General features: G+C 36.8%; 1 long non-coding RNA gene and 1 other non-coding gene across 2 annotated transcripts in view; one reads left to right on the top strand and one right to left on the bottom strand.

Moving 5' to 3' along the window:
• The window catches only part of LOC105868160 (uncharacterized), an 81,952-nt gene that overhangs the window by 52,219 nt on the left and 4,439 nt on the right, over positions 1-25,294 (bottom strand). The window lies entirely within an intron of this gene.
• LOC142872845 (U6 spliceosomal RNA) lies at positions 6,820-6,925 on the top strand. The gene has a single exon (XR_012920930.1). It is a non-coding gene; the product is annotated as a U6 spliceosomal RNA (small nuclear RNA).

The following is a 25,294-nucleotide window of genomic DNA, read 5'->3' as shown; positions in this document are numbered from 1 at the left end:
TCTGGTCTTGGGGATAAGAGAAACTTATTATTCCATCTGTATTCATTTGTCATGGTGTGTACAGTCATGATGTACCCAGCATAGAAACAGCACAAGCAAAGACTTCCAGGCTGGCTGTCTCTTGGGAGTCCAAGACACTTTAAATTGTCAGAGTTGATAAAGATGTATTCTAAGAAATATGAACCTGCCCATTATTTTTCTGGGAGTAGCAGCCAAAACCAATAACAAAAAAATGACCCAACACCGCCAGGCTGGCAGGCATTCTTTACTACATTTCATGCCAATTATTTCTTCTCACATGAGAAGCAGGCATTAATTCTCAACCCCCCGACCTGGGTTTCACATACCTGGGTTGCAGACCAAAAGAAACACTAGCTATCATAAAAATGCTCGACAGCCTGCCACACGATGAGGAATCCTTTTAGGCTTCCAGCCAACAAGTTTGGTTTGAGTCTGCAAAACTTTTGCAGGGAGGAAAGGTATTGTAGGGGAGAAAGAGGATAATTGTCCTCCCTTCCTTGAGAGATCTTATTTATCACAATATCTACTACATTCAGAGAGGAAGAGAAAAAAAAAATGATAATCTAGTATCTGCTGGTCTCCACAGAGTCTCGGGGGCCTCACAGACCTTGTCCTTGGCTATTCTCCTCTTTCAAGTGCAAACTAATCATTCAAGTAAAACCTCCAAAAAATATCTCCTGCCTGTCTGAAATATTCCAAAGACTTGGGACTGGCAGGAGAGAACACGCTGGACAGAAACCTTATGATGGAGCATGCATGGCTTTTGTGAATGGGCTGTTGTAGGCAATGGCTGTGCAAGAATTAGAGTGTGATGGTTCCTGCTCACTAAATGGTTCCCTGGGGGGCCCTAAAAAGAAAAAAATCATATCCAAAAAATGCCCAGCATCCTTCCAGGGGTAGCTTTTTCAGGGGAATAATCTAACTCTGTGAAGACTCACAATGTGTTAGACTGAAAAATGTAATGAAGATATATTCCCAGCCCTCTAAAGCAAGCAGACCCCAAATGTAGACAAAGACCCAGATCACAAAATAGTCTCAGATTATAGCCAAGTTCTAGATGGACATTAAAATCCAGCAGAGAGATTAATTTTTCAAGGTAGCGGAGTAAGTCAAGAAATAGGGGTTTTAAGTGAAATTCTTTTTGCCTGACTACCATATCAAGTCCTGAAATAATAAGTCAGTGTCTAACTCCATGGCATCAAATTTCAAACATTTTTCCCTAGGCATAATAAGAGAAGCATGGGGAAAGGGGGCAGGAGGCATATTGTATCATTATTCAAACTAGACCTTCAGCATATTTATGTACTTCATTCATTCACTTAATTCAATTATTCAACCATTCACAAATAAGTATTAACAGTTATATTCCAAGTTCTGTGCATGTTTCTAGGCTGAAGTTGTGAATACGTTAGACAAGACTCTTGTCTTCATGGAGAGGCAGAGGAGAGCGGACAATTGTACTTTGAGCAATAGACATGCTCTAGTTGAGCCAAAGTCCAGGGCCTACCCCAAATATACTTGGTCAAGGTGGCCAACCTTTGCAGAAAGTAAGAACTCTAATCTTAGTTCTGCCTCTGTCACTAACCTAATGTGTGACCTCAAACAAGTCACGAATACTTTCTGGCTCCCAATTTGGAGACAGCAGCACCTGTTTTAATAGGGAACTGAGACCCAAAGAATATAATAGAGCTTTATAAAGTGCTGTATCAATAAAATATCCTATTACAAATACAAGCAAAAATACTTGTTAAGAGTTAGCATTCTATTTGTTACCTAATTCAAGTCTAACAAAAAACATCTACTATCAGAGATAAGAACCAAAAAAGAGAAGTAGGTGGTGATTGTAACTAACATTTACATAATGCATCCTGAAGAACATACAATACTCAGTTCTGTACACTCACAAGCTAGAGGATAACAATGTTTTGCACAGAGTTTTCTTTAAATTATTCACAAACTACATATGAAAAAGAAAATGCATCATTCAGTACCTCTCAGAATTAAACAAAATAAGAGAAATAGGACAAATAGCCCTTTTTAAAGAGGCAAATACGATTTCCTTTAATGAACAAATAAGTTTATTTCAGTCAATAGTCAATGACTCCAGGCAAAGGAGTTAAGGGAATAGTCCATGGGGATTTGGGGTATTTTTTTTTTTACTTCCTTTCTCCCCTATCTCTCCACCAAAAGAAAAGGGCCAAGAATGGTGGACTGAGAGTTTCTCTTTCACTCTCCCATAATTCAATCACATATATTTTCCAACTGAAAAGGGGGCAAGTACTTATTCAGCTATGATCCAGAATGGTCACTTTCAGAGAGGATGGTTAAAAGCAAATAAATATGTAACGGGCAAGCAATGATAGTCATATAGTGGGACATTTTTTCTACATCTAAAATATAAATGAATCTACGGCTGGGCATGGTGGCTCACACCTGTAATCCTAGCACTCTGGGAGGCCGAAGCTGGTGGATTGCTCGAGGTCAGGAGTTTAAAACCAGCCTGAGCAAGAGCGAGACCCCATCTCTACTATAAATAGAAAGAAATTAATTGGCCAACTAATATATATAGAAAAAATTAGCCAGGCATGGTGGCGCATGCCTGTAGTCCCAGCTACTCAGGAGGCTGAGGCAGAAGGATTGCTTGAGCCCAGGAGTTTGAGGTTGCAGTGAGGTAGGCTGACTCCACGGCACTCACTCTAGCCTGGGCAACAAAGCGAGACTCTGTCTCAAAAAATAAAATAAAATAAAATGAAATGAAATAAAATAAAATATAAATGAATCTGAATAATTTAAGTGGCTTTACTTCTAGGTAGAAAATATTTTTAATGGAGAAAATGTGCAAAAATAATCCATAGGTGGGTCTACTGGGTTCCTTTGGTGGCAATGGATTCCTAGGGGGTTCTTATTTTTAGACAGTGAGGACAATGGGTTTAAATCCAAACCCACGGAGGAATCAGAAACTGCCATTGTGGGAGCAGTCAGTAAAAAAGGTTTTCATTGAATGTTTTAGCGCTGGAGGCATTGAGAATGCAGTATAGCTCATCAAGGATGCTTCCCCCATCTGCAAGAGCTGGCACACATATATGGGAAAGCTCTGACCCTTTTGCAAACAAACAGCTTGACTCCCTTACCTTTGGTGTTGTGAGGCCCACCTTGCCCTACTGCACACTTCCCATAGGGCAGAATATTAGCTTAACATGAGACAATTTATCACTCTAGGCATGGCAGGGTAACTACAAGTAAACGTTCTAATCTGCTCTCACTCCAGGAAAGCATAGACAAGGTAGAAAGAACAAGTCCATTATAAGCTTAAATACTTAATAACTTAGTGGGGTAAAGATTTAATACCAGATCTCCCAACAGAAGTTAGAGATGGACAGAAGGAGCCCCAGAGAAACACACACACACACACACACACACACACACACACACACACACACACACTGGGATTTTAATTTTGTCCATTATAGAATTATAATATAATTATACAAATTGCAGAAAAGCTGCATAGGAGTAAGTTTTCAGTAAAGATTGTCAAAAATCAAGAGTATCACTATAAAGGTCCTGTAAAAACATAAAGAGAAGGAAGACACTGGGCAGTTGAGTAATCACTGACTTGCAAAAAATGTCTTCTAGAAACATCAACATGAAGAGAAATGACATCTTAACAAAAACCATGTGATGGCTGAACTCTAGGTGCCTTGTAAACAGAATCTTTGTCTTTATTTTTCTCCCAGCAGCTGACTACAATTTTGGTGGTTTAAATCAAAGGTGGAGTTTTTTTTCTACTGCTGAAACATATATATATATATATATATATATATATATATATATATATATTTTGCATTTCTGAAATTTTTCTTTAGCCATGTATGGATCTGGTGGGTATGGATCCAAGTAATACTACACACACATACATACACACACATATTAACATTGATAGACACCCAAATATCCAGATCTTGGGAAAAGGAACATACTTTCTGATGATATAAAGTATAATCCTTCTTAGGAAGAATTTATCTTTTTTGGTGTATAAATACAAAATAGTGTTATCAGATGTCTTATATTTTTCAGCTGATATCTCAGCTAGACAACTAAAGAAGTAAAGTCTGATTTACCTATGCTAGATTTTAATCTGGTGAATTCACCAGAGTTTACCCTGAGCCCAGCAAAGTACATGACACATAATAGGCATTAAGCAAATTTTTGTTAAATGAATGAATTAACATAGTAAGACCAATCAGCAAACCCATCATTTAACCAAAGTTTTACTTTAATTATTTGTATGGACTAAAATAATTTCCATTGTAATATCACTAGTTATGAGCTCATAAAGATTTACTTAAATTTCACAAGTGTGTTTGGATCTCACACTATCTTCTCTACAGCAGCCAAGCCTCTGTTAATAATTGTATAGTAACATTTCAAATCTTCATGTCTTAAGCTAACAAATAAAATCAGGAGGGTAAGAAGCAAATTTATAAAGTATTATTTGAAGAATATTTAAAGGATTGCCTAAAAGTATTTTTCCTTCACCAATGTGCCACCATCAATCTACTTATTGAACTCAAAGCATTCAAAGGCTCTGGTAAAAAGCAAATATGTCACAGCTATAGTCTGAATTTTCTTAGGTCTTAACACATGTGGATTACAATGCAGTTCCATTTAAAGGAATAATTTAAATGTTCCTAGTTTGTATAATCATTTGTGTTGACAGGCCCTCAGGCCTTCACCTTTCACTCCCCCTCACCGTTATGTACACTCCTTTCCAATATTTCTGGGTCCTAAGAGGGTATCTCAGAGCTGCTCTTAAATAATCCCATTCTTGATGGTTCCTGCAATGAACTCAGCTGGGCTCAGCGATCATTCCTGCAAGTATTCCAGTTCCTAACAGAGCGCTCCAAAAACCAAATCTCTGTGAGGACTATGTCACAGCAAAGAAATCTCACTTCTGTTTTGCTTTGGAGAGATTCTCAAGCACTGTTGCTTAGGTCCCAGAACTTAGAGTTTCTCTCTCTCTCTCTCTCTCTCTCTCTCTCTCTCTCTCTCTCTCTCTCTCTCTCTCTCTCCCTCTTTACCTCTCTCCCTCTTTACCTCTCTCCCTTTCTTCCTCCCTCCCTCTCCTCTTACCCCCAACTTCACTTAAAAGTTTAGAGTCCCTCTGCTGTCCACAGAGCTCAGATGTGTCCGAGTAGGGCTGAGAGACAGCTGTAGGTGGCTGAAACCATGATGCATGTTGACCCAGCCCACCCCTTGACAGCTAAGGTTCTCTACTGAGAGCTCATCCAACCTGGCTCCTTCTTTTCCCAGAACATTCCTCAGTGTTTGTGCAAACGTGCTTCTGGCAAGCATTGGATAAAAATTTGCCAAGTATGCCTGAATTTTAGTCTCATTCGAGACCACTTCCACATATGGAAAGATGAAGATATAAATATTAACACGATACCATCCACAAACATCTTCCTGAGAATTTGATTCTGAGAGCTGACCCTGCAATGGAAAGCAGATCTCTGGATGACAGGACAAATGTGATTTGATGAGAAGGGCAAAAGTAGAAAGAGATATACAGGTTAAAACTTGAGAAGGTGGAGGTCCTGCCCAAGGAGATAAGGCCCAGGTGCCTTAAGGGTGAATGGCCATGGGTTCCTGAGGATACTGGGTGCATGGGCAGGGGATACTTGGGTGCAAGAAGCTGAAATGGGAATGAGAGGACAGCAGAGATAAAATCAGCCAGCCTCAGTGGGTCTGAGAATCAGTATTGGAAACAATTGTCTTTTCTGCGAAATTCCATACAAAAGTTTTATTTTGCAAAAATTTGTTATTGATATTCCTTGCAACTGGCTCTATTCCATTTTTAGCCAGTCATAACATCAGTCTACGTGACACCAAACATCCAGTCCATTCAGCCATAATCTAAACTCCAGTTAGCCAGCCAGCTGTTTTCTGTACATAACACCAAGCAATCAACCAGACTAACTTCATGCCTGGATGGCTGGGAATGACCAGATGTTTTAGCATTATGTAAATGATAAGTGCCAAGTGACAACAGGAGTGTTAGCTGCCATTTTGCATACACTCTTAAAATGAGCACTTTTCTCATGACTAGGACATTAGCCCAACCAAGACCTCAGCTATGCATACACAAGCACAGGTATACACACGCACTGAAAAGGTAGGAACATGTCAGAGGCGGGGGGTGGAATAAGTTAATTCACACAATTTCAACTTATAAAATGTATTGAATGTGCCCATAAGTTTGTGCTTTGCCCTGCCCTGCTCTGCTCCTGCTCTCAGAGAATGACTCTTCCAGGCTTTTTTTGTCCTCTGGCTTCAGCATATAGGGATGCAAGATGGAGGGCGAGACGAAGGGTATAAGCAGGAAATTTTCCCCTTCTTTCTCTGTCTCCTATGATGTCCCAAGAAGCTGCAGCAACTGCCAGGTCACGCTTCTTTCCACAGTTCTAGTCCCCACCTGAAAGCCCCATCTCAGGTCCCTCCCGCTCCCTCTCCATCATCTATGCAATCTGTTCCCTGAGCTAAATTTCACCTATGGAGAGAGACCTAGAGTGACTTTTATTTTTCTAGCTAGACCCTGACTGATACACAGGATAATCTGGCAAAGTAAAGTATCAAACTCATCCTGGGGTTTCCAGGGCACTCTGAGGCTTATTAAAGAGCAGTCCAGGTGCTGGGCCAATGAAAAAAATGAGCAGAGCTCTTCTTCTCCCTTCCCTCCCTTCCTCCTATCAAGTCTTCCAACTCGAGGGGGAATAAATAGATAATAAAACTGATTTAGTGCTTGCTTTGGCATCACACATACTAAAATTGGAGCAATACAGAGAAGATTAGCATGTTCACGTGCAAGGATAACATGAAAATTTGTGAAGCATCCTATATATATTTTTTAATTACTTGTGTAGCCCACAACATCATGTCGTATACCTTAAATATACACAATTTATTTTTTTAAAGTGATTTATCAAAGCCTGCTCCCACTGAAAATTTCCTCCAGTGATTCTAAAGAGACAGAACTCTCAAATCAAATGTTCAGAACACTTTCCAAAATCAGCAAACAATGCTTTCTTTCTGCCTCCACTCTCTATATGTCTGCCAATAGGCTTCTTATTATAAAGTGATTCTATCATTTGTTCTGTTTTGGAGATGGGGGGGAGACAGCCATTTCTTCAAATGGTCCTCCAAACAGAAATTCAGAGTTGATAGCTTTTCCATTTTAAGTCAAAAGTCATTTCAACAATCTTATTTATAAATTCAACACATTGTTACATCTTTTTAAAAATAAGCTCTTATAATTTTTCTCAAAAACTAGCTTCCTTTTCCTCTTTAATAAGTTATACTTTTATAAATTATACTTTCATAAATTACATTCGCACATTCCCTTAGCATTCGCAATGATAAGGAAAAAAGAAAACAGGAATACCAAGTAAGGAATATTTCACTGGATGTAGGAGAAAATAACAACATGAGAGAAAGCAAATGGAATGAATTCCTTCTACACACATTTGCTGGATACTTCCGTGCCGGCTCTGTGCTGTGTATGACATATATAGTTCAGAAAAGAAAGCTCCTGCTCTTAGTAGCTCACACCTGTGAGCCAAGAATGGTATGTTATAAAAATATTGTTTCTTTATACATAACCTATGTGGTTTGTATTAGGTTATAAGTATAAAATGTCCGATTTCCTTTAGTACTAAGTTTGACAGTTGATATCTCTGACATTTCACTCTGACACTTCTTGTTTTATTTTTATTTTGAAGGTACATCCTCATTCTTTCAAATGCATAGTTTGCCTTGTGATTATCTTTCTTTTTTTTTTTTGAGAGCAATTTTTGTGAAACCACAGATAAGTTAAAAATTCGTGTTATTTTCAAATATGAGTTCCATCGTAAAACCAATGATGCACAGACAGTTCAAAATATCAATGAAGTGTTTGGGAAGGATGTGGCTAATGAATGCACAACATCTTGATGGTTTGAGAAGTTCCATTCTGGTGATTTTAATCTTGAAAATGAGCCATCTGGGCAACCTGAGACCAAGGTAGTTAATGATGAGCTAAAAGCTGTAGCGGAAGCAAATCCATCTCAACCTACACAGGAATTAACAGCAAGGTTTGACGTCACTATTCCAATATTATTGGACCACTTGAAACAAATTGTCAAGGTAAAGAAGCTGGATAGATGGGTTCCACATGAATTAAATGAGCATCAGAAGAGAAACTGTCTCAAAGCTTGCCTTTCTTTGTTGTCATGACATAAAGGTGAGCCATTTCTACACTGCATTGTTACAGTGTGATGAAAAATGGATTCTTTTTGACAATTGCAAGCATTCAACACAATGGTTAAGTCTACAACCAAATATTCATCAGGAAAAAACGTACATAGGAATATATTTAACTAAGGAGGTAAAAGACTTCTACAGGGAGAACTATGAAACACTGAAGAAGGAAATAGCAGAAGACATAAACAGGTGGAAGACCATAACATGCTTGTGGGTCAGCAGAATCAACATTGTTAAAATGTCTATACTACCAAAAATGATCTACAGAGTCAATGCAATCCCTATTAAAATGCCATCATCATTTTTCACAGATATAAAAAAATAATTTTATGCTTTGTATGGAATCAGAGAAGACCCTGTACAGCAAAAGCAATCCTAGGCGATAAAAACAAAATGGGAGGTATCAATTTACCAGACTTCAAACTATACTACAAGGCTATAGTAATTTAAAACAGCTTGGTACTGGCACAAGAACAGGGACATTGACCAGTGGAATAGAACAGAGAACCCAGATATAAAACCATCCTCATATAGCCATCTAATCTTTGACAATGCAGAAAAAAACATAAACTGGGGAAAATAATCCTTATTCAATAAATGGTGCTGGGAAAACTGGAAAGCCACATGTAGAAGACTGAAACAGGACCCACACCTTTCACCTCTCACAAAAATCAACTCACGCTGAGTAAGACTTAAACCTAAGGTGTGAAACTATTAGAATTCTAGAGGAAAACATTGGAAATACTCTTCTAGACATTGGCCTAGGCAAAGAATTTATGAAGAAGACTCCAAAGGCAATCACAGCAGCAGCAGAAGTAAATAAATGGGACCTGATCAAATTAAAAAGCTTCTGCCCAGCCAAAGAAACTGTCATGAGAGCAAACAGACAACCTACAGAATGGGAGAAAATTTTCGCAAGTTATACATCCGATAAAGGGCTGATAACCAAAATATATTTAGAACTCAGAAAAATCAGCAAGGAAAAATCAAACAATCCTATCAAAAAGTGGGCAAAGGTCATGAAGAGAAACTTCTCAAAGGAAACAGAATAATGGCCAACAAACACATGAAAAAATGCTCAACATCTCTAATCATCAGGGAAATGCAAATCAAAACCACAGTGAGATATCACTTATCTCCAGTGAGAGTGGCCTTTATTACCAAGTCCCAAAACAATAAATGTTGGCGTGGTTGTGGAGAGAGAGGAACACTCCTACATTCCTGGTGGGATTGCAAACTAGTCCACCTCTGTAGAAAGCAATAGGGAGATACCTTAAAGCAATACAAGTGAATCTACCATTCAATCCAGCAATCCCATTACTGGGCATCTACCCAAAAGAACAAAAGACACTCTATAAAAAAGACACCTGCACTCAAATGTTCATAGCAGCACAATTCATAATCGCAAAACTGTGTGAATAACCCAAGTGCCCATAATTCATGAGTGGATTAATAAAATATGGTATATGTATACCATGGAGTACTATTCAGCTATAAGAAACAATGGGGATATAGCACCTCTTATATTTTCCTGGATAGAGCTGGAACCCATTCTACTAAGTGACATATCCTAGGAATGGAAAAATAAGCACCACATGTACTTACCAGCAAATTGGTATTAACGGATCAACACCTAAGTGGACATATAGGAATAACATTTATTGGGTGTTGGGCAGGTGGGAGGGGGGAGAAGGGAATGGGTAAATACATACATAACAAGTGCCATGCGCACCATCTGGAGGATGGACACACTTCAACATCTGACTTGAGTGGGGAGGGGAAACAGGGCAATATACATAACCTTAACATTTGTACCCCTATAATATGCTGAAATAATAAAAAAAGAAAAAAAGAGGGAAAAAAAGCTAATAGTGTCTGTTTGGGGGTCCAGGGCTGGTATTAGCCTCTACATCTTCATGAAACCTGGTAATTGATTGCAGCAGATGTCTACTGCAGCCAATTAGACGAAATGATGAGGATGCTTGCAATTAAGCAGCAGAGATTGGTTAATAAAGACAGGCCAATCCTCTTGCAAGACAATGCTGAACCACATGTCACATAAACAATGCTGCTTGAACTACAGAGGCTGGACTTGGAAACTGTTCATCCACTGCATTTACCAGACCCTGAACCAACTGACTACCACTTCTTCCAGGCTTTGGACCACTTCTTGAAAGGAAAAATATTCAATTCTCAACAAGCTATGGAAAACGCCTTTCTTGATTTCATAAGCACTCACTCACCAGGCTTCTTCGCTGCTGGCATAAACAAGCTACCAATAAGATGGCAAAACTGTGTTGATAGTTGAGGAATATACTTTGATTGATTGTACCGCTTCTTGTTTGAGATATAGCAAACTAAACCTTTGATTCGAAATTGGACATTTCATAGTTAATGACCTAATAGACTAGTATGAAAAATACCTAAAAATGAAAGGAACAAAACCATACTCACTGATAATTCTAGCACTGAGTCAATAATCATTAACATATTGATGTATATTATTCTAGGTTCTTCTCTATTCTTGTATATATTAATAACATGAATATGTATGCATATATTTATATTTTTACATACATTAGATCAGGTTATTCCAATTGTTTGACATTGGCAATATTTTGTGAACATCTTTTCATATTAATAAACATTCTATATAATCATTTTAAACATAGATCTTATCGTATGAAATGTATATAAATCTTATTGCTAGACATACAGTGTCCAATACATTTGAATTATAATAACATTACAATGTATACCCTGCACATACAGTTTTGTACAAGTTTCTTATAAATACTAAAGCCCTTGCTCTCCTCCCACTCTTGTTACTGGGAGAGTGACCCATCACCATTCAAAAAGAAAACTGAGAATCTATTCTCTGAGAAAGGGTAACAGATAAATTCTCTTGATGGAGGCTTGACTGCCATAGTTGAATGTGTGGTACCACACCACAAACAGTAATTAAGTAACAAAGTCATACTAAAGGCTAAATACTGAGGCACCCAACTTCTTCCCCTGCCCAGCTTCCAGAATGCTGGCAGCCAGACCTTTACCCTCCTGGAAAGAGAATGAGCAGTGTCCAGAATAAGCAAATCCATAGAGACAAAAAGTAGATTAGTGGTTGCCAGGAGAAGGCAGAGTAGGGGAAAATGAGGAATGACTGATAATGGGTATGAAGTGTGCTTGGGGGTGGTAAAAATGTTCTAAATTAGATAATGATAAATGCAGAAGAATGAAATTGGATCCTTATCTCACACCATATATAAAAATAAACTCAAAATGGGTAAAGACTTAAATATAAAACATGAAACTGTAAAACTAATAGAAGAAAACATAAGGATAAAACCCTACTATATAAATCTGGGCAACCATTTTCTGGAATGATCCTGAAAGCATAGGAAACAAAAGCAAAAATAGAGAAATGGGATGACATCAAACTAAAAAGCTTCTGTACAATAAATGAAACAATCAACAAAGTGAAGAGACAACCCACATAATGGAAGAAAATATTAGCAAATCATACATCTGATAAGGCTTTAATATCGAAAATACATAACAAACAACTCAATAGCAAGGAAACGACTTCATTTTAAAATGGGCAAAGGACCTTTTCTTTTGAGAAAAGACATTTCTCAAAAGAAGATATACAAATGGCCAATATGTATATGAAAAAATGCTCAGCATCACTAATCATTAGGGAAATATAAATTAAAACCACAATGAGATATTACTTCATACCTGTTAGGATGGCTTTTATCAAAAAATGAAATATAACTGGTAAGAATGTGGGGGGAAAAGGGGAACTCTTGTACATTGTTGGCTTGAAATGTAAATTAGGATAGCCATTATGGAAAACAGTATGGATATTCCACACAAAAAACTAAAAATAGAACTACCATATAATCCAGGAATCCCACTTCTGGGCATATATCCAAAGGAATTGAAATCAACATGTCAAGGGATATTTGCACTCCCACATTCATTATAGTATTATTTACAATAACCAAGATACGGAATACATGTAAATGTCTATTAGCAAAAGAATGAATAGAGAAAATGTGGTATATATGCACAATGGAAATACTATTCAGCCTTAAGAAGGAAATGCTATCATTTGTGACAACATGGAAGAACCTGAAAGATGTTACACTAAGTGAAATAAGTCAGGCTCTGAAAGACAAATACCACATGATCTTACTTTCATATAGAATATAAAACACTAGAACTCATAGAAGTAGAGTAGAACAATGGTTACCAGAAGCTGGGAGAAAGAATGGGGAGTTGGTCAAAGTGGGAAAAGTTTCAGATAGACAGGAGGAATAAATTTAGAGATCCATTGCACAGCAAGGTATCAGGAAAGATCTCTTCAAGAAGATGAAGGTGATAAAATACCTAATGTGTCCAAAAGTTTTGAGAAGATATATCCACAATTGAGGAAGAGTTTGGTCTAAAATAGTAATAAGATTATAGAAAACTAAAAGAACAAAACAATGATAAAACCAGACACTTATTAATAACTTCAAGGAGAACAAAACATTGTTCAAGAAAAAAAAATGATCATGGTACACTACCTAGCTTATGCACGAGTAATTACAAAGTCATAGAAATATAAACCCTGATTACTGGCCTAATCAAAATATCATATAGCTATCTTGGGAGATGAGTGGGACAAGAAGTGGATGATCTGTGATGCAGGAAATTGGAAAAGGGTTAGATTCCCATCCTCCAGGATGGTAAGTCAAAACACAATGCTAAAAATATTTTCCACATAAACATCTCTCTTTATTGACTTTGTAAATGCTCACACTTCCTCTGTATTTCAATATGTTGACCTTATATAAGAGGTGCTAAACAAAACATTTTATGAAAATCAATTAATTATCTGCTTATTTGAAGATGGATTATATATTGACAGTCAGAAAATATAAAAACATTGTAAAAGTTTCTTTACAAGTAGTTGTGGAATGAAAAAAAAAATTGGAAAGTATATATTAAAATTTTGAACTACATTTTGCAATTCAGCTTATGATATTCTCTTCACTGAAGAACTGTTCTTTAATAAAATATATAGTATAAGAAAACATAACTTTTGGATATAATCAAAAAGAACACATCATTTATGTAAGATATGCAGAGTTGTCCCATAAATCCACAGGAATTGTCCATCTGGTTTGTCTCCATTACGTAGCCATTGTTGCAAATTACATCATCTGACTATGTATCCTGGTAGGGCAGTCAGGCAAAGTCAATAGAGGGGGAAAAGTCAGTACTAAAGCCATTGGAAAGCTCACTGTTCTTTCCACTTACGAGCATTTGCTTTTATTAGACATACTAAAATGTCTTCACTTTTACCTGTGTGCAAGCCTAGAATCCAACACTAAATTATCAGGATCATTTCTAAGACTATAGAAGCTCAGCCTACACAATGGAATTAAGTACAATGACTATCCGAGTCATTTCTGTCTCTACACCCTCAAATCCTTTAGAAATTCTTAGCAGTTATCTTTCACTGTCCCTCAGCTTTTAAATTTTTTCCCTAGCAAATGAAAAGTCTCCAGAAATTTGACAGAAAGTACAAGCCTAATCAAAGGAAGATTGATTACTTTCGTGACATTCTGTAAATCCTGACATTCTATAAAAGGAAGGATAGCATATTAAAGAGCTAAATAGCTTTCCTTATTCATTCATTTTTAACATAAACCTGTAATTGGATCATTTGGTTTTAACAGCTCCTTTGATTTAGAGAAGCAGATTCATTATAATTGGTATTTATAAATTCATGTCAAACAGAAATTTATTAAGAATTGTGGTTAAATTTGCAATTGGCCAATATAAGAAAATGTTTCTATTAATCCTGAGATATTTTTTCTGCAGAGCAGTTTTTAAATTATTTAACATGAAGATATTGTAACTGGAGATTTGAACCATTTTTTAAAGATAGTTAAAACTGCCACAAAACAGAATAATCTTCCCAATATATTATTCTATACAACAATGAAAAATCATAGCAAACTCTGAAAAAGCCATGAATTTACATATTACTGCCTGGAAAAAAACTCTAAATGCACAATAATAGAGAGCAATTTTATTTGAAAACTCAAAACACCTTAAAAGACCAATAAAAAGAAAATGTTAAAAGTATGATCCTTTATAGAGATTGAAACTATATACATATTCATGTGTGTACATTTATATCATCTCTAAATGGTATTACTATGCTCATAAGATTGCTGTACTCTTTTTAAGGGAGATTTAGATACTAAATTTTGCACTGAATCCTTGGGGATTTATGCCAAAGCTAAAGCAATACACCAAAGCAAAATTCTAGAAGAAGCTGTCTTTAAACAAAAATAAATTGAAAGGCAATAATGTGTTTATCTATTAGGAAGTTAAACATATAATCTTTTATAATAAGCTTTTATAATAATCTTTTTTTAAGTCAGAAGATTTAAGTTGCTTCTCATTTACCTATACCACTACACAACCCATTAGGGCAGTTGGCTTATAAATTCTACTTTGGCCCTTCCTGCCAATTGTTTGCCAGAGAGAAATGTAATGACCTCTTTGAACTTCAATTACTGCATATGAAATAATGAGAGCAACACTTTCCAAAATTCTAAGACTTTGCAGAGACTTTAGAAGAATAAGATTCTGTATTTTATGGTATTGTTTCAACACAGTTGATGCACAGTTCAAATAGTTTTCTAATTCAGCAGATATTTGTGATCCTTTTCTTTATCATTACCTGGGAATTACTAGAACATGTGTTTATGCACTGATCTTACCATTAATTTACTGGCTGTTCTCTTTTATCATAAACTCTGGAGTATTCAAATGGTCTTTGGAATAGGATGTCAGAAAGTAAGAATTCAGAACCATCAGTATCTCCAGGAACTCTTCTTCTTCAAGCCAAAATGGAGTTAAAAGAGATGGATTTAGCAGTGTCACCCCACCTCATGTTATAAATAACCAAAAAAATCAGATAAAATATAGGAAACAGTGGTTTACCAACATTAAAGAAGAGACATTACAAGACTATGATCCCTGAGAGAAAGAAAACAGAGAATGAAATCTTAACATGCACCAGCTTACATCCTCGAGGCAGTTTCCAGGCAACAACACAGAGTTAGGCAGTCTCCCTGAGTTGATGAAGCAGAGATCAGAACTCAGGGAAACCAGGAAAGTTAGAATTTGTGGGGAGGAAGGAGTTGCACAAAGAATGAACTGCAGAAATTCTGCAGTGAGGTCCTCATGAGACTTTGCCTGAGTACTGATCTGTGTGTGCATGAGAGGAAATGACCCAAGTTGAGGAAAGAACCACAAAAAAGATGTAGTCAGAAAAATCCCTGGAGCTCATAGAGGGCTATGAATAGTTCATATTCCCACCAGCCAGAATGAAATAGAAACCAAAACAAATGAACAAACAAATACATAGCATATCAAGGAGAAACCTCAAAATGGTATTGCATTGCAAGGCATTACATAATCAAATTTCTGAAGACTTGTGATAAAAATATAATCTTAAAATCAGCCACAAAAGCTTCATATTTGGGGGAAGTGAATAAAAAAATCAGCCATGAAAATGTGACACATTACACACAGAGCACTAAAGAGAAGAATGACGGCAGACTCCTCATCATAAACTATGCAAGCCAAATGTATTGCAAGGGGAAAAAAACCTGCTTACCTATGATTCCTTATTAAGGGAAAATACATTTGAAAAGTGAAGAAGAACAAAATGAAGAGAATTCATCATCAACAGAATTGTACTCCAACAATGTTAAAGAAAGTTCCTTAGGCAGACCTAAAATAACACCAGATGGAAAGTTAAACCTTCACAAAGGATTGAAAAAAGCCAGAAATGGTGAATATGTAGGGAAATATAAAAAATAATTTTCTCATTTTTAAAACATCATCAAAATACAATTGAGTGTTTAAAGCAAAAATGAGAGCAGTGTAGTGTGGGATTTATAGCAGATGTTGAAGTAAAATACTTGATAGCAGTAGCACAGAGGATAAAGGGATGGAAGCATACTGTTGCAAGGTTCTTATATACCTAGGAAGAGGTACAATATTATTTTAAGGTAGACTGTGATAAGTTAAAGGTATATATTATTAACCCAAGAGAAGCTAATAAAAAAATAAAACAAGGAGGTATAATCCAGCAATGTAAACAAAATGCAATTATGAAAAATAGTCAATTAATTCCAAGAAATAAAAGGGGAAAGGAAAAAAGAACAAAGAACAGGTGAGACTAATAGAAAATAAACAGCAAATTGATAGATTTATATCCAACCATATGAATAATGACATTAACTATAAATAGTTTAAGATATTAATTACATCAATTACATTGATGTATTAGACTAAAAACAAATGACTACAAGAAATAAAGTAAAAGAATGGGAAAATATATAGCATGCTAACACTTATCAAAAGAAAATTTGAAGGGTATTATGAATATCAAAGTATACTTCAGAAGAAAGAATATTATCATGAATAAAGAGTGACAATTCAGTGATAAAGAGGTCAATTCATCAAGAAGACATAACTATCCTGAGTGTGTATGTACCTAATACAGATTGAATTTTGTCACCCACTAAATTCCTATGTTGAAATTCTAACCCCCATGTGACTGTGTTGGAGATCTTTAAGGAGGTGATTAAGGGCCTTTAAGGAGGTGATTAAGGTTCAATGAGGTCATGAGAGTTTGAGTCCCAATTCAATAGAACTGGTGTCCTTATAAAAAAGGAAGAGATGCCAGAGATCTTTCTCTCTGTGCCATGTGAAAACATAATGGGAAGGCAGCCATCTTCAAGCTAGGAAGAGAGTCCTCACCAGAAACTGACCATTATTGGCATCATGATCTTGGATATTGGTAAGAATTGCAGTTCTTTGAATATAATTAAAAAATCATATTAGTGTCATGATCTTGGACTTCCCAGTTTCCAGACCTGTGAGAAAACAGTTTTGTGTTATGTAAGCCACTCTGTCTGTGATTTTTTTTAATTGAAGCCCAAGCAGACTAATAAAATGCCTATTAAAAAACTTCAAAATACAAGATGTAAAACTGACAGAACTGAAAGGAGACACAGACAACTCTTTAGTCACACTTGGAGACTGCCACCACTCTGTCAGTAATTAACAAAATAGATCAGAAGTTCTGAAGGAGATAGAATATTTGAACAATTCTATCAACTAACTTGACCTAAATGACATTTATAAAATATTATGCCCAAGAGCAGCAGAATACACAAACTTCTCAAGAACACATTAAACATTGACCATATTCAGTACCATAAAATAAATCTCAATAAGTTTAGCAGAATTGAAATTATATAAAGTGTATTGTTTGTCTACAAAAGAGTTAAATTATAAATCAACAGCGAAATAGCTGGAAAATCTCCAAATATTTGAACATTAAAGAACATACTTCTGAATAATTCATGAATAAAGGAAAAATGACAAGAAAAAACAGAAAATATTTGAACTGAATGAAAACAAAAACACAACATACCACATAGACACAGCTAAAGCAAAGTGCAGAGGTGAAAATATAGCAAATGCTTATATTAGAGAAGAAGCAAAAATCAATGGTGATGAAAACAGAAATATAGCAGAAAAACAATATAAACAAAAACTAATACTAAGAGAAAAATCAATAAAATTGATAAATCTGTTGTCAGACTGATCAGGAATAAAAGAGAAGACACATATTACCAATACTGGGAATGAAAAGGGAACAACATCATTACTATTCTACAGATATTGAAAGGAAGATCCCTGGCCCTAAAGAGTTTAGAATCTAGTTAGTAAGATAGGCTCTACTAATAAGGAGCAATTAGCAATGTTATAATAATACCAATAATAATAATAAGTAATACCTATTTTAATGATAACTTGACTAAATTAAGGGATACACAGATAACTGGTAAAGCATCTGCATTAATTATTCTCATTGCTTCAGTAGGCACTAAGCCAATCCCTCTTTTGCTGAAAAGGGAACCCAGGTGGTTTGGCATTTGATTAAAATGATGGGGCGCACAATCATTTTGTCTGTGAGGGTGTTTACGGAAGAGATTGACACTTCACTTGAGTCAGTGGACCGAGTGGAGAAAAATCCACCCTCAGTGTGGATCCCATGGGCTGGGGCCCACATAGAACAAAAAGGCAGAGAAGGGAAAATTCTTGCTGTGTCTTCTGGAGCTGGGTTTCCCTTCTCTTCCCTTCAGAATGCCTCATCCCTGGCTTTTGAACTCTAGGACACCCATCAGTGAAACCCGGGCTCTTGGGTCTTTGGCCTTGCACTGAGAACTGTGCCATTGGCTTCCTTATATCTAAGGCCTTCGGACTTGGCACTGAGCCATGCTACCAGCTTCCCTGGTTCTCCAGCTTGCAAATGGCCTGTCATGGGACTTCTCAGCCTCCATAATTGAGTGAGATAATTCCCCTAAGAAATCCCTTGTGATATATCTTTCTATATATATATCCTATTGGTCTGTCTCTCTGGAGAATCATGACTAAAATGCCTATTGATCACTTATCATATGCCAGGAAAAGTTCTAAGAAATTTATATATATTAATTCATTTAATCAGCATAACTCCAATTGGGTAGGTACTATTATTAACCCCATTCTATAGGTATGATCCTAAGGCACCTGCCCAATGTAGACCTGATAAGATACTTTAGTAACTCAGAATCAGGAAGAGAAATAAGAATTGTTTCTCTGGGGAAGTTGTCATGAAAGAGATAAGGCTTGAGCTAGCTCTTGCAAGGTGTATGCTGATGACTACCAGGTTTTTTACACTAGATGTTACAATCTAATATTATCAAAGATCATCCAGGTGCTATAGTCCCAGCTACTTGGGAGGCTGAGGTGGGAGGATCATTAGTTCAAGTCCAGCCTGGGCAAAATAGCAAGACTCCCCTCAATCTCCAAAAAAATTAAAATAAAATAAATAATATTATCCAAGATCTAGTACTAAAGCAGAGTAGTGTAAATCAATTCCTCAGCTGTCTCGACATTTATTGAACACCTACTATGTTCTAAGCTCTGAAATCACACAGATGGACAAAAGATGGCTATCCATTAAATATATATACATATATATTTATATATGTGTATATGTATATATACATATATACACATATATATTGTGCATATAGAATAAATATATATATATACAATACTCACCATCTTGCTAGATGTCATTGCAGTACAGCCCCTACCCTTAAAAAGCTGATAATCTATTTGATCATGTATGTGCATGTGTGTGTGTATGTGCATGCATATAAACTAATTAAAAAGCAGCTGTGATTAAGTTATAATCTTGAGCTAAACTGGTTAATATTATATGAGTTCAGGAAAGCAGATTAGTGTGAATTATCCAGAGAGAGCTTCATGGAGGAGATGGCTTAGAGCCAAATACTGAAAAAGCAGCCACATTTATATAAGTAAAGGAGGGAGGAAGGATATACCAGCTGGTGAAAACAAGATGAGAAAGACTCAGGTGGGAATAAGTATAGTCAGTATTGCTAAGCATGAGTAATGTTAGAAGATGAAAATAAAGTCAAACATGGAAAGAGGGCAAGAGGGATACAAATTGAGCATGAATATTAACTTGAATCCCAAATTGTTGTTAAATTGTTGTTGAGAATACAGGGTTGATAACTTTCATCCCCAAATTCAAACTAAATCATTCTGCTTTATTTATGTAGGAGAAAAGGCAGAAATATAACGGGGAATGCAGAGAATGCCGAAAGCAATAGGAAAAAAGGTTTAAAATATCATTTGATATGCATGCAATTTCCTTGGAGCTCAGGAGTGTCAATAAAAATTAAAACAGAGAGGAACTTTATCTGATCCAAGATATTATTTTTTAAAGCCAAAAGCTTTGGTAAGCAATTCATAGTCATGCATCCCTGAGTTCAATAAACATCATTAAATCACACAGAAAATAGGAACTTTATACCAAAGAGCAGCATAAGCATTGATACTTCCATGGGCTGGTGAATTGGCCTGCTCTGCTCAAAGGACAGGGCACTGGGTGAAGTTCCGTGTGTCCAGGGAATATTCCCACTGCAATTTTTCAGCATATTAGCAAATGGTATTGGTGACAGGAGCTCACAGCCCAGGATCATTTCCTCACCCTCTTGCTGGGTGCAACATGCCTCTGCCCTCTTGGCTCCCTCTAATGTCCCCAACTGCCAGGTAAACACCTTCATCATCTCTGTTTCTAAATTTGGACATAGGTATCAAGTTTGGAATCCTGATGAGACTAATTAACTACTTCCCTGAAGTGTGAAGTAATCAGTCCTAGAATGGAAGAAAAGGAAAACAAGAAAGGAATCCCCAGAGGTGAACCTGACACGGTTCCTGTCCCTATGGAAGATTCATAAGATCACAGCTGAAAGAACATTCTACCATAAATTGAAGGACTCTCTGTTAACAGCAGGAAACAAAATCTCATCTCACAATGCTTTCCCCACTAATACAACACACCCACCTCAAGTCCTAAAACCGTTACATTGCCGTCTATCGACACCTAGTGTCCAGAGTCAGAAGAACCCAGGGGCAATATTTTTCTTCAGTCACCCACTAAGAGCTTCCTCTTAGATCCAGCTGTCCTCTACATTGGGCTTCCTAGAGGGTCTCTTCACTCCCACTTCAGGACATCCCTGTGCAAGTACAATAGGGATTTATTTTATTACAGTTGAACTCCCATGTTGTGGACTGTGAAACTGCAAACTGCTCCCGAGGGTGACTCCTTCTACTTAGTGTACAATAAACTCCCGCCTTTCCTTTCTCCCCACTCCCCTCCAACATCTATATATTTTAATACCATTATTTGCTGAACAAACCATAACTGGAAAGAGGTGATACCATAAATGCATCAGAATTGTTCATAACAGCAATATTTGAGTGGCTTCACAATTGTTTCATTTTGGAGATTCACCTTCTCCTCCTTCTAGTTCTACAACCACACAACAGGACGGAGAAAGCAATGTTAATGGGCAATCAAAAATCAACAGACTATGACAAAAATCAAAAATAACCCCAAGGAGGAAGTATTTAAAAGTCCCTATTTTCTTCCAAGCAATCTTTAGAGATAAGCCCAAGCCATTTCTAGACAGGAAGTGTGAACATTTTTGAAGATGTAAGCTTTCAGATAGCAATAATTTCTCTCAAAGCATTTTTAGATTTATATTACTGTCTTTGAGATTTTTCCCATACCAGGCAAAATAGAAGATATAAGCAATTAGACAAGGTTGGTGTGTAGATGAATTGTGAGCGTGGACAGTGTTCCGAGTTGGTTCTGGAATTCTATGTGCCAGTTCACCATGCAATAACTGGGGCATTTTCATACTAAAAAATTATTCATTGTTTACATGAAACTCAAATTTAACTGGATGTCATGTATGTTATCAGACAAGCCTAAGTGGGGTGGAACAAAAGCCCTAGCTGGGAAATATAACTAGGCTCCTTAGCAGAACCTGAGTCATTTTTACGGATAATGGTGTGATGATTGGATTCCAAAGATCAAATATCAAAGCAAAGGCCCAACATTGTAATCATTCAAATAATACTTTGCATTTATTTAATGCTTTGTAATTGATAAATCATTTCATATTTATCATATTATACAGATTCTCCTCATGACAAGCCTTATGTGGGCATTTTTATACCCATTTCAAGGCTCAGGGATGTTAAGAAATTGCCATCATGATCCATCCACACAGAGCCGTATGGAAAAGTCAGAATTTGAATCCAAGTTTCCCAGTATGGTGCAGTGTCTACAAATAATAAAAGGTTCATGTGGACACTACCCAAGACTTCTAATTCCTGAGCTTCAGTTGAAAATCAAATGTCTGGCAAACACAATATAAAGCTAACGTTGTGATGCAAGGCCAGGAAAATGAAAAGATGTTCTCAGAAAAAGTCACTGAGCTGTCTTACATACTTTCCCACTGTAAGGTCCAGTTTGCTTTTTAAACCACAAAACCATTCACTTTATCTCCCCAATACAGTGAGATATTATTCTTCTGACCTAGGCTTATTCACACATACACAAAATCTCTAAATCTCCAACCACCACTCTCTGCAAGCCATTTATATGCTCTGGAGATCTTTAATAAAATCACAGAATAATCCAAATCTGTTTAACTTAGAGCTCATTTTCCCTAGATCTTTACATTTCAAATTTAGAAAATGTTCCTATAATCATCCTTTTCATTATTGACTATCAGGGTTGTTTTTAAGTTGTAGAGTAGTGACAGCTGGTGTTCAGAGTGTATATTGCATCTCTCCATAGTTTTTATTTTGTACCTGCGGTCCTCAAATACTAGTGTTCACAATAATTCCCTGAGGAGCTTGTTAAAATGCAGATTTCTGAGTCCTCACTCTCATAGATTCTGATTCTATATGTTTGGGGTGATGGACATTTTGCAAGCCCCACTGCTACCACCCCTTCCTCCACCTCCTCATCATTCTCATTCAAGAGTCTATACCACGGCTTCTGAAACTTTATTGAGCACATGAGTCATTAGAGATCTTTTAAAAATACAGATCCTGGGATGGTAGCTTGGGGATGGGGCCAGATATCCTGCCTTTCTAACAAACTCCCAGATAGCTTTATACACTCATTTTAAATCTAAGCATTTGTATTTTCTTATGTACCTAGATCACCACAGACTGAATCCCCTGAGTTTACAAAATGATTTTGCTTAAATCTTCTCCTTACCCCTGTTCTAGACTTGATCCACCTCCTTGAAGTCCTAAATGATAGCCACAGTCACCTAAGGAAGTAGCTAGGTATAAAGGACAACATCCTTATGGGAGGCTACCAAAACTACACCTGCTCTTCTCTAAACCAAATCACTCCTGATACCAAAGAGACAGAAAGGCCCAGAGTATTACCTGCTATGAGTGCTGTGCGCGCATATGGGGACCAATGCTCCTTCCCTCATTGTCACTTCCCTACAAGAACGTGTTTCACAGAAGTTTAATGGTGACAATAATGATAGTGTTGATGATGTTGATGAAGATATTAGCTAACATTTACTGGACACTTGCTAAGTGCTATGCACTGTGCTAAATTCTTTACATGGATTATCTCATATAATACTCGAAGTCGAAGTATCCATGAGGTAGATAATATTATTGTCCTCATAATAAAATTTCTCACCATCATTTAATAACGAGGAGAGATACACAGAGAAGAGCAGATAGATAATAAGCAATATCTACGATCACAGTTAAAATCCAGTGATAGTCTGTATGAGTTACATTCAAACTAAAAACCAAAATATTAAATCAGGGCTCTTCTTCCATTGTGTCCCAAAGTCATATAAAATTCACTCTCCATAACATTTCTCTATTTTTATTGCCGCCTCACAATAAAAGGCTAGAATATACAAGGAGTTTCCAGGACAGCCCTGGCTTTTCCAGAAATGACCAAAACACGTGCCTGTCTTAATATCTCAAATACTAAAGAACTATCACAGAATCCAGGCAGGCAACTGTAAATGATGTATTCTTAACAGTTGAGTTCTGTGACCAACAGTTGAGTTCTAAGAACAAAACTGTTCACATATTTTTCTTTTACTAAGACTCTTTTTTCTTATTACCTACCCTTTTTATACATGCTATTTGCTGGCAACCAGGTAGTAGTTCTACACAAGCTTTTCTTAAAATAACACACAATATTGTCTCCCAATTTCTAATGTGCTTTAGATATGCTTAGTTGACCAGAGAATATTCCCTCTTGTCTCACTTGGTTTTATAATACAATTGTCTTTATAGAAAGAATGGGCTATAATCCAATAGTCTTTCCAGGTTGAGTGCTTAGTGATGACTATATATGCCTTAGTCTGCTTAAGTGTACTTCCTTTGTTGTTGAGAACCAGTGTTTTCTAGAATAAAAAGGAGGCCATATGTTTATCAGAAAGCATTAATGCTGGCAGCAGTGAGAGTGAGATGAGAAAGGAAACCCCAAGGATTACATATTAGCCTCTGAATAATCTCATAATCTGGTACTTTGATCAACATTTATAGCTCTATGAAGGCTCTGCTTTACCTCTGAAGAGTAAGAACAACCCAGGAGGGAGTGAAGGCAGGAAAGCATGTGGACAAGGGAAATTGGAATAATTATTGACAGACAGCTACTCATCTCTCTCTCTTCTCCTCAGTTTTGTTGTCATGGAAGGAAAAGAGATTTTGAAGCCAGACAAATCCAAATTTGAATCTCATCTCCGTCGCTGCGTATTGCCCTATGGCATCGGGCAGCTTTCTTAGCCTTTCTGAGTCTCACCCAGTCTCTTTGTTTATGAAATGTGGAAATGACCCCTTCCCTGGCGTAGTTGTTGGGAAGATAGATGTTAGCTAGGTATCGAGCCTGGAAATAGAACAACAAAGAATGACTGTTATTAATGGTAGCAGCCACTACTTCTTCCTCTGTTCAACTTTCAACAATATTTATTGATTATCTCTCCGTGGCAGGAATATAGTAAAGTCCAAGGAACCCTGAGCAAACAGATGAAATCTCTGTTCTCAAGAGGTTTAAGCTTCATCCTTTGAATATCACAGTAATCAAAATTCCACCCCCCACTACTGCACTGAACTCCTCCAGCAAAAGCACATTGCCCTTCTCTCAAATATCAGGGGCTCTTTTCGGTCCTCAATAAGACCTTTGTGTCGCATCTATTAATATTGAGCAATTATCTCCTTGATGTTTAGAATACGCCTCTCTCTCCTGAGTTCCTTCTACTCTCTGACTGAAACCTTTCAGCCTCTCGCTAGTTTTTCTTCCTCTGTTACCCCTTTAATTAATATTTCCTAGAGTTCTTTTTCTTTTATGCCCTTCACTAGTGGCTCTTGATCTTTTCAGAGGTATGGACTCCTTTAAAGACCTGAAAGCTCTGTACTCTCTCCCTAGGAGAAAAAGAAAATAGACCTACTTATAAATATACATACA

The sequence above is a fragment of the Microcebus murinus genome, chromosome 8, assembly GCF_040939455.1.
Source record: "Microcebus murinus isolate Inina chromosome 8, M.murinus_Inina_mat1.0, whole genome shotgun sequence".
NCBI lineage: Eukaryota > Metazoa > Chordata > Mammalia > Primates > Cheirogaleidae > Microcebus > Microcebus murinus.
Note: the sequence above shows the minus strand (reverse complement) of the source record. Positions and strands in the feature narration are given on the sequence as shown.